Source organism: Phoxinus phoxinus, assembly GCF_949152265.1.
Source record: "Phoxinus phoxinus genome assembly, chromosome: 9".
NCBI lineage: Eukaryota > Metazoa > Chordata > Actinopteri > Cypriniformes > Leuciscidae > Phoxinus > Phoxinus phoxinus.
Genome location: NC_136884.1, coordinates 26164001 through 26174405, shown reverse-complemented (window position 1 = coordinate 26174405; position 10405 = coordinate 26164001). Strand labels below are relative to the sequence as shown.

The 10405-nt window shown below is 36.9% G+C and overlaps 1 long non-coding RNA gene across 1 annotated transcript; it reads left to right on the top strand.

Annotated features, from left to right (window-relative positions):
- Nucleotides 1-7529: 7529 nt before the first annotated feature.
- Nucleotides 7530-9282, top strand: LOC307004219. The gene is made up of 3 exons (XR_013798944.1): nt 7530-7649; nt 7924-8055; nt 8419-9282. It is a non-coding gene; the product is annotated as an uncharacterized lncRNA (long non-coding RNA).
- Nucleotides 9283-10405: the final 1123 nt, after the last annotated feature.

Below are 10405 nucleotides of genomic sequence, written 5' to 3'. Positions count from 1 at the left end.
GTAAAGGATTGCACTGATGGGTGGGTTTTAAACAATTGATTTTGACTGCCTGAGGGGAAAACGTAAATTAAATTGGTTAAAATGGTTTATTTTATAAAATTGGTGGTAAGGAATTTGTGCTGAAATGTATCTAGCTCTTAGATTAAGGAACAGGTACTCATTGGAAACTGATTTCCAAACATGATTTTATTACCCAAATAATAAATGGTATACGTACTTTTTATATTGGTAAAGTTACAGAACAAAATACATTCAATATCCAGTTACACCTGAAGTCAGATTAAAGCAGTGAAACACTGTCGTTTTATTTAGATTTCAGGGGGCCGTCCTTACAGGTATAAAGACAAAAGCAAACAAAGCATGCAAAGAATGTAAGCAGTTATAAGCCGCTCAGACTCTGGAGTTTCTACAGCACTCATTGTCCTAAACCTTATTCTGACGGACTAGTTTAACATGGAGAGGTGGGGTAAAATAATTATTACCAGAGTTTCTCAGTGATTTTAGTCCCGTCCGAATGTACCATCAGTAATCATTATGGACAAATGTCAGGAAAGATAATGGCAACTTTTATTTTCTGTAACAAGGTCTGGAAAAATTACCTCATGTAATTAGCCTGGCTAACGCCAGACCCAATTCTCGTTGAGACTAAATAAATAAAATCGCGCTGCGCAAAGGCAGTATGGGGAAACCCAGGCTATCATGTAATACTACCGCGGTTTTGAAGTATGGCCCTTGAAAAAGCATTCAGTTGTAGACGGTGGGACAATTAACACTGTTAAATGTTTCTGTTAATTTACACCCAAATTTCAACATGATTAACCTGTTATTTTTAATAACTGCGCCTTACTGTTAATTTTAGGAAATATATGTTAAATAACACCTCATTTTTGTTATTTAACACCTCATTGTTAAATAACACCTCATTGTTAAATAACACCTCATTTTTGTTATTTAACCGCAAAATCGAAAACTCAAGCAAAGATGTAGGATAGCGTAAGTTTGGAGATAAATGCCGATATGCAATTTTATACTTAGAAAAAAAGTTATTAGTTATCAGTGGAGAAGTTAGAATTTCATTTCGTATTTGTTAGGTTGCTAAACAACTGATTCAATCAATAGTCGACGGTGCAATCCATTACTAACAAACTAAATATATGCTTAGGCTACTGAATGAAGATTAGGCTAATTAAACACCTGATTTCTCTACTGCAAATGTTATCAAGAATAATCTTGCAGCCTATTCCACAGTCAGAAATAAGAAAGTTTGCGGTGTTTTCTGTGCATGCGCAAATGTGTTTGTTATCGTGGGTGTAATAGCCTTTTATACCCTATTAATACACTCCGGATTTTACGCGAGACGAGATACATGAGGAACTGCGCTCCCAATGTGTGTGTGTGTTTCCTCCGTTCTTTCTGAACACGGTGTAAATATCCGTATATGACACGCGCATGCGCCACTTTATTAGGTCTATTGGCGCCACTATCTGAAATAACATGATCATATACAGTATTTTTTATATTCTGCGAAGAAGCGTAGAAGGCGGCATTTGAACCTGCAGCAGCTGCAACGAACAGATCCATGTCTGAAGATCGCGGTGGTTTGGTTTCATCGACCAAAACCACAATAATCTGGTGAGATTAAAGAGTTTCTTGAAAGTCATGCATTGTTTTAACATCTATCAGTGATGTTGATGTATACTAGGGATGGGGAAATGAAGCCTCATGAAGCAATGAGGCTTTCCCCTGACTGTTCCGGGAAAAGATTCAAAGCTTCGAGAGTGTCGAGAACAGCGCCATCTGGTGTTTATTTAAAATAAAGCAGCCAGAAGCCTTTGTAAGAAGCTTTGTCAGATGAAGCAACCACAACACGCTCCATAATTTCAATGTTATGTGTACAAATAAAAGCCTTACACGTTTGTGTTTGATTTGTCCATTAAATAAATTATTTTTCCAACTAAAGTGTGACAATAAAATATAAAATGAGCTTATGATTGATTCAATAAGATCTAATGTAGGCCATACTCTCTCTCTCTCTCCACACACACACACGCACACACACACACACACACACTGAATAAGGACATTGTGTGATAGGATCATCTGTTATTAAATGTGCCTATGACACTTGGCAGTGATCGTGCTTATGTAACTGTATGACAGAAAGGTGATAAAGTTTTAATTATTCTGTAATGCCAATGTATATAGATGGTGGTAGACATGTTTACTGCATTCTCCAGTATTCAAGTGGATCTTCAGCTCTTTGTATGTTTGTCTCTGTAAAGTATTTATCCACTTCTACGATCGCATCAAAAGTGGCTTTTGAGCTTTGTTTGTGCTGGTCTACACACTGTTCAACAGAAGCCAAAGGTTTCCACCTCAGAAGTGTGAGCAGAAAAAAAATTGATTGGGAGTGACTGTACATGTACATTGACTGAATATAAGACACATCAACGGTCAACAATTATAAAATACAATAATAATAAATAAAGAAATAAATATTTATTTGTTATTCTTCCTTTTTAGAAATGCATACATTAGAAGCTATGAACTCAAAATATTCCCAGATAGGGGAAGTCTTCCTTTTTTTTGGCTGTTGCCATTGCTCTAAATACAAACCCTTCACCAAACACCAACACCCTCCCCTAAACCCACCCTAACCCCAAATACCATCACCAAATTACCAAAAAAAAAACACCAAAAGTGCAAAGATTTTACAAAAACAAAAAGACACAACAACTACAAAAAAGAATAAGTAGTTTTGGTTATTTAAATGTAATGTATTGATTAACTTTCAAAGTACAGCACTCTCCTCACAAACCCATGAACCAGACTGAGCCAACAACGACTCGTTAAGTAAGTCTGGGGTTCGAGCCTTCTGACACCCAAAGCGAAACGCGCACTCTGGGAAACCAATACACACCCCGATACGGAGCTTCAATAGAAATTGCGTCGCATACGCGATACGCACATCGAAGCTTCAGTGTCATACGTAACATCACTAATGTATACTAAACGCCACGATTTACACCATATAAAATGAAGTAACCTGCTAATGAGCCAGATTCACGCTACATTTCGATAGTTTGTCCATTCATTTTAAAAACAATTATCTTATTTTAATGTCCATTTATGTATACGATCTAAATAATCTATAAACAATATGCTAACGTTAGGCCTGTATAACGTTTAATTAGCATTCCCGTGGTCAAGTTTGTGTGGCATTCTTGCCATACACGTCTGGTTAAAGCAGATTCATCCTGAAAATCAAACGGCTAACATAAATCTATTTACTGATAGCTGTTTATGACGCTAGATAGTTGGTCTAAGACTGTATTTGATGAACTCATGTCAGCTGCTCGTCTTTGATAGATTATAGCTGTTTGGGCTACCAGACATGCTGGTGTGACTATTTTATGTGCAGGTTTTAGCCTATCAATGAGGTAAATCCAGCAAAAACAGCTATATTGATCGGGCTAGTGCTATCTAGCTATGTGAACAGCTATTCTCTTTTAATTGCATTGGCATAGTGCACCCTATTTTGAGTTTTTTGCTGTTTTGATTATCATTGAGTTGTAGATCAATGTTTACATTTGTGTTTTTTTATTTTATTTTTTTATTACAGATGCAGATGCAGGGTACCATCCCTGATCACACTGCTGTTCAAGATGATATCCCAGGATTTATATCTCAGAACCAGGTGGAAATTTGAATGGTTTCTTACTTGCTTTAATCTAGCAATTTACTGCTAATCTATCAATAAGTATAATTGGCTTACATAATGTTTTCTTGCCAAATTTGTGGACAACAGTCAGCCACCTCTTTGGCCTATGTGAGGCACATAAAAATTCACAGCAACATACCCAATTTAGTACTGCAGTGCTGTATGCCTAATTGCCAAAGGACATTTTAAAAATGTGCTGGTCTGAAGGGACATATTTACAGACATCATAAGGATAGTATTGTTCAGCCAAGATCGATTAGGCTAGTGGATCTTACGTGTCATGTTTCCTCCTGCCGTGCCAAATGTGACTCCTTGACTGAGTTTTATTCTCATCTTAAGGTGCACATCAAAGAAGGACGAACTATTGTTTGTCCCTTCAAGCAATGTGATAAAACATTTACTGTGGTTTCTACATTTACATCTCATTTGTCAAAAAAACATAAAAGAAGTGAAGAGGGTAATTTAATGGATTCTTTTATCAGTCTGGCTGGTGTAAGTGGATCTAGTGGTCCTCATGGAGACAGTGATTCACAGTGTGATGTGGAGATTGATGCTGCTGACAATGCAGACCATTTAGAGTTTAGCCCAGAAAATATTGAAAATTCACTTTTTTTGAGGAATCTTGCTCTGTTCTTAAGCTCAGGACTCATTGTTCTTGCAGATGTAAGTTCCCCTACACACAAACACACACACACCTCTCTCTGCCTCTCTTTCTCACACACACACTCCTCTCTGACCATCTATCTTTCCCTCACTTTGCCTCTATCTCTATCTATTCCTCTATCTTTACCTATCTCTTTCACTATCTCCCTCTTTCTCTTTACCTACCCTGTATCTATCTCTCTGTTTTATCACTCTCTCCCCATCAATCTATCCCTATATCTTCCTCTATTTCTACCTCTATCTCTCCCTCTTTCCCTCTATCTCTTTTATCTATCTCACTTTATCTATCTATCCATCACTGTCTCTCTCTGTATCTTTCTCTATCTCTCTATCTATATCCCCCTCTCTCTCTTTATCTATCTCTTCCTGTCTCTCCATCTCTCATTCTATCTATCTATCTATCTATCTATCTATCTATCTATCTATCTATCTATCTATCTATCTCTCATTCTATCTATCTATCTATCTATCTATCTATCTATCTATCTATCTATCTATCTATCTATCTATCTATCTCTCATTCTATCTATCTATCTATCTATCTATCTATCTATCTATCTCACTCAGTGGTAGTCTTATGTCATTCATATTGTGTTTAATTTGTTCTATGTCCTAGGGATATGCCACTGCAGCTGACCTTGAGAGTTCACTCTCTATACCTGCAACTCCTCGTCTGATACTTCTTGGTAAGTTGATTTTAGATAGGACAGTTGGCTTTAGTGTTGTATGTAGTGAATTCAATGGTATCAAACTAAACTGTATTCAAAATGAAAACTAAAACAGAAATTGGACAGTTAAAACATTTCTGTTTCAGGAGAAACGGGAAGCCGCTTCCAGCGCTGGATGCTCAGCCTTGAGGGCCAAATCGTTTGCGAAGGGATCCAGTCCACCTTTGTGACAGGGCTGGCGTCTTTTTTTTCCTGTTTTTACATCTTTAACCTACAGTACCAAGAGGAGGCAGCATGCACGCTTGAATTCATCCAGAGGTAAGATATTGTCTGTTACAGTTTTTATCAGTCGCTTTGGTGCATTTCTTAGGTCAAAAGTGCAATTCTTGATACTACTTGTACAAATTCCAAATCATCTAGTCACTTGTGCACATCATTAAAGCAATGTCTTATTCCTTTGAACAAATTGCTATTGCTTTTGTATATATTGCAATTGATAATGTACAAGTGTCACATTTTTTCCACATTTTCAATTGCTCATGTCATGTTGATCAAAATATAGTAGATGGTTCTCTGTTGAATAGTCTTACCCCTCAAAACATCTAGGCATTATTTCCTTGCATAAGCCATTACATGCAAAATTGTTGAACTATTTGTCATAAAGTGTCAAGCATATTACACATTTACACAAAACAAATTCAACTGTGTGTTCTGGGATATAGCGTATAATGGAGTTGGAAATCACCATGTGTGCTGCTATTTCGGAGCATGGTGTCCTAACCCATATCCCCCTTATAGGGCCATACAACACCCAGCATCTCCTCAACTTTTTAGAGACTCTCTACAGGGCTGTCATCCCTGATGATGAGAGGGGTCTGTTTAGAGAGGATTTGCCAAAGTATGTGGTCATTTGTGATAATGTGAGTTTCCATCGATCAAACATCATAAGGCAATGATGTGTGACCCACCTGAGGATGCTCATAGAATTCATCCCACCTTATTCACCATTCCTTAACCCAATTGAGGAGTTCTTTTCAGCATGGAGGTTCTTTTCTACGTTGCATTGGAAGGGAATATCCGGTGTGATGTGGATGAGAACATGTGGGCCGACAGACAGGAACGTCTGGATGTGTAGATACAGCACTAGAACAGTGATGCGGGCAAAGGGGGTGTTTCCTGTGTTTCTTTCTAATTTAGTTTTTTTTTTCTTTGTGCCCCTTGTCTTTTTCTTACTGTAAATTATTTTGTTTTTTTCTTTCATAAAGTAGCACTAGTAAAAGCTGTGAAAAACAAAATCCTGTCCAGTCTCTTTCAGTCAATAACCCACATACAGTAATATGTAAATAGTACTGTTGAAATTGATATGCCATAGAAGTGCTGCCTTGTGCATTTTCAATACAGTAACTGTCATCCAAACTGTAGACCAAGTTTACATCAGGTAATACTGTCAAAGTACACAGTTACATTGACAACATGCCTAAACATTTTGAAGACCTTGTTCGTGAACAATGACTCAATGACTTATCATTCTGATGACACTGACATGATCATTGGCATGAATATTTACGTTTGCGAGATGTACTAAAGATTTTTAGTGACTGACTAGCTTTAGAAACATATCTATTGTATGTTGCAGTTTGTACAAATTGTTCTGAGAAATGCACTTATTATTTTGCACATGTTAGGGATGATGTGAAAAATGCACCAAAGCGACTGAGAAAAACTGTAAAGGGATAGTTCACTTTGAAATTAAATGTTGGTATGTTTTAGCTTACCTGAAGTGCATCGGGCGGCAGTTGCTCAGTGGTTCATGTAGGTTGTCTACAAACTGAAAGGTTGGTGGTTCGATCCCCGGTTCCACTGGACCAAGTGTCGAGGTGTCCATGAGCAAGACACCTAACCCCAGCTGCTCCCGACGAGCTGAGTGGCGCCTTGAACGGCTGACACCGCCGTCGGTGTATGAATGTATGAGTGAATGGGTGAATGAGAGGCAAATTGTAAAGCGCTTTGGTGGCCATGGGTCTATGAAAGCGCTATATAAATGCAGTCCATTTACCATCCAAGATGTAGGTGTCTTTGTCTCCGCAGTAGTTTCAATTTTGATATTTTTAGGTCAAACCGTTCTTGTCTGTCAGTCATATAATGCAGGTATATAGGCACTGTCTCCAAAAGCATGCAGAGATGTCTCTAATAGCATGCAGAGAAAAGTCCAAATTAAAAAATTCCCCATCGTAAGTGCACATTGATGGCCTAAGACACGAAACAAGCGGTTTGTGTGATAAAACGAACAGTATTTATATCGTTTTTATCTCTTTTACACAACCACGTCCAAGTGATCTGTTTACTTAGTCTGCGCAAGCGCCGTAGAGCGCCGGAATGCTCCGGAAGTGGTCTCCCGGATGAGTTTGAGCGAGCTTACGTAAATGTGTTTTTTTACATCGTTTTAAACATCCCGGATAAACATCTCTGCATGCTTTTGGAGACAGTACCTATATACCTGCATTATATGACTGACAGACAAGAACGGTTTGACCTAAAAATATAAAAATTGAAACTACTGCGGAGACAAAGACACCTACGTCTTGGATGCACTTCAGGTAAGCTAAAACATACCAAAATTTTATTTCAAAGTGAACTATCCCTTTAACATCTACATTTTTTCTGGTTTAGCTGTGGCTCAAGCATGGTTTCAACAGGTCTGGTGATGGGATTTAGCAATTAACTTTGATTTAGAAAGTTTTAGTGCAACTTACAATATTCACAGAGTCAAGAAGATAATGCATGTTGAGGATAGTTCATGTACATTTGTTGTCTTTGTTGTGCTGTTAGTCTGTGAATTACTAGATTTTTAACCAGTGTATAATTTTTCAGACGCTTTGTGGGTATAAACCCAGAAAAAGGGACAAAGGCTGCAAAGGAAAAAAAAAGAAGAACTGTCAATTCACACGTCGCCAGCCTCTTGCGCAAGCTCATGGACTTTCAGTGGGATTTCATTTGAACATGGTGAGTAAGATGTATACATTAAACATATGTTCAAACAGCAATGACTCAGGAGGTTGGGTAAATTCATTCTAATGTTTATTCTCAACTGCCTTTCAAAGTTAGAATGCTGAACTCCTCTTCCATGCTCTTAGTCTTTTGCCATTCTTTTTTTGTTCTTTCACTGAATTGTACTCCTCACACTTTCTATTATTTTACGTTATTCTGTCTGTTTTGTGCTCTGTTTCTAAAATTAGCTTTTGTTAGGTCAAGCCATGTGATATCATTTTGGATTAAAAATTTTAAATTATGAAACTCATCTCTCTCTCTCTCTCTCTCTCTCTCTCTCTCTCTCTCTCTCTCTCTCTCTCTCTCTCTCATACACAGACTTAAGACTTTGCAAAGGATCCTCATTGTGTGCGTTGAGAAATTGGTTAGTGATCTAAGCAGTGACAGTGTTTTTATTGTTTATTGCTCTTTATTGATGAACAGTTCCATTAAGTATTAAGTATTGGTTTGAATGTATTCATACATGTTGAATTCGTGTTGAGGTTCAGTATTTTGTTATAATGAACAATGTATTTGAGTTTAAAAATGTATTTGCTACTTTTTAAGCCATGAACATGAGAAAATGAGATTTGTTTGTGATTAATCTGAGCCTATGTGTAACATTTTTATGTGACCAGGAGTCACAGTGTTTTATTTGATTAATTTTAGCAGTTCAGGGAACATTAAATGTTGAGGTTTAGGGCCCTATCTTGCACCGACGCAGCGCAAAGCCAAACGCAAGTGTCTTTGCTAGTTTAAGACAGACGCAGTTTTTATCTTTCGTCCAGCGACCACAGATGTCAGCGATGAACATGTTATACAGTATATTTCTGTGATTGGTCTGATCCATGTGTGCCTACATTTGTAAGTACTTACCTTTCAGTGTTTGTATTACAATAAAAAAAATTGATTTCAACACGGAACTATTAGTTTTCTTTCATTTAAGTGTTATCTGATGGATTATGCCTATTCTTGTATTAACTCAAGCTAGAATGTGTCTATAACAATCAGTGGTACACGTTACTATGCTAACCATAATTCACAATATTTAATGGAAACAAAATAAATGGTGATTTAACAGGAAAATAATGGTAACACTGCTGCCAGTGATTCACAGTAAATTCCTGTTGAAAAACATTACGGGGGGTGCACTGTAAAAAAACATTAATAGGAATTAACTGTTAAAATAACAGGAAAATAATGGTAACCCTGCTGCCAGTAATTTCCTGTTATTTAACAGGGAAATAATTAACAGTGAAGTCTGTGGCAAAACTCGTGTTTTCCTCATACCATTCAGATCAAAAAGAAGATCGAAAGCACTTGTCAGACGCACGAAACTTATTTTAGCGTTAGGTAAATGCCTATTACCAACATATTCCAATCTGAATTTAATTAATACATTGCTCGACCGGATTTAACTTTTTTAATATATAAATATAGGTTATATGTTTTCACGCACATGATATCAGGAAGCAGCGTAATAGACACATGACGACAGGAGGGTGACGGCGGTGCGTAAATCCAGTTAGCCCTCCCACTTCTGCTAGTTTAGTTTAACTCTTTTTATTAGAGAGGTGATAAAAAAAGACAATACAATGTTTGTTTCAACATATTGCCCAAAAAAAAAAAATACAGATGAAATTAAACAGACGTATTTCTTACTCTCTGACTCAATAAAAAGGATAAAAGAAAAGAGAAAAAAGAAGGATTATAAATGCTTGCTTCAAAGTACATTACACAATAATACAAGAAATACTAGTAATGTAGTATGCGTACAATATAGTAGCAATATATATACAATACAGCAAAACTGTAAATATTACTAAGGAAAGAAAGAAAAAAGAAAAAGAAAAACTTTACACCTTTTTTAACTACCATCTGTCAAGAAAACCAAATACAATTTATTTCCCTTTTTATTATGTACTCTGCTTCTTAAACAAACAGGGACGGGGAGAGAGGGGGCAAAAACAGCTAGGGTCAAGTGCAAAGGAGTGGTTACATAAATGGTTATTTATAGAAAAAAATATTACTATAAGTGCAAAAGAAAAGGTTGCCAAATCATATGAAATTGTTCTGTTCTGCCAATCATTGTAAATCTAATGTATTATATTTGAATAAACTGCAACAGCTCATGCATCCAATGAGAGTAGCTGGGTGGAAGAGGATTTTTCCAGTTCATCAGTACAAGCCTTTTGGCAATTATTAAGCAAAAAGCAAAAGCATTTGTCTGTAAAGATGATAAGGATACCTTTGCGTGATTAAGACCCAATAGTGCCACTAAAGGGCAGGGTTCAACATCTAACATGAAAACATTAGAGATTGACTT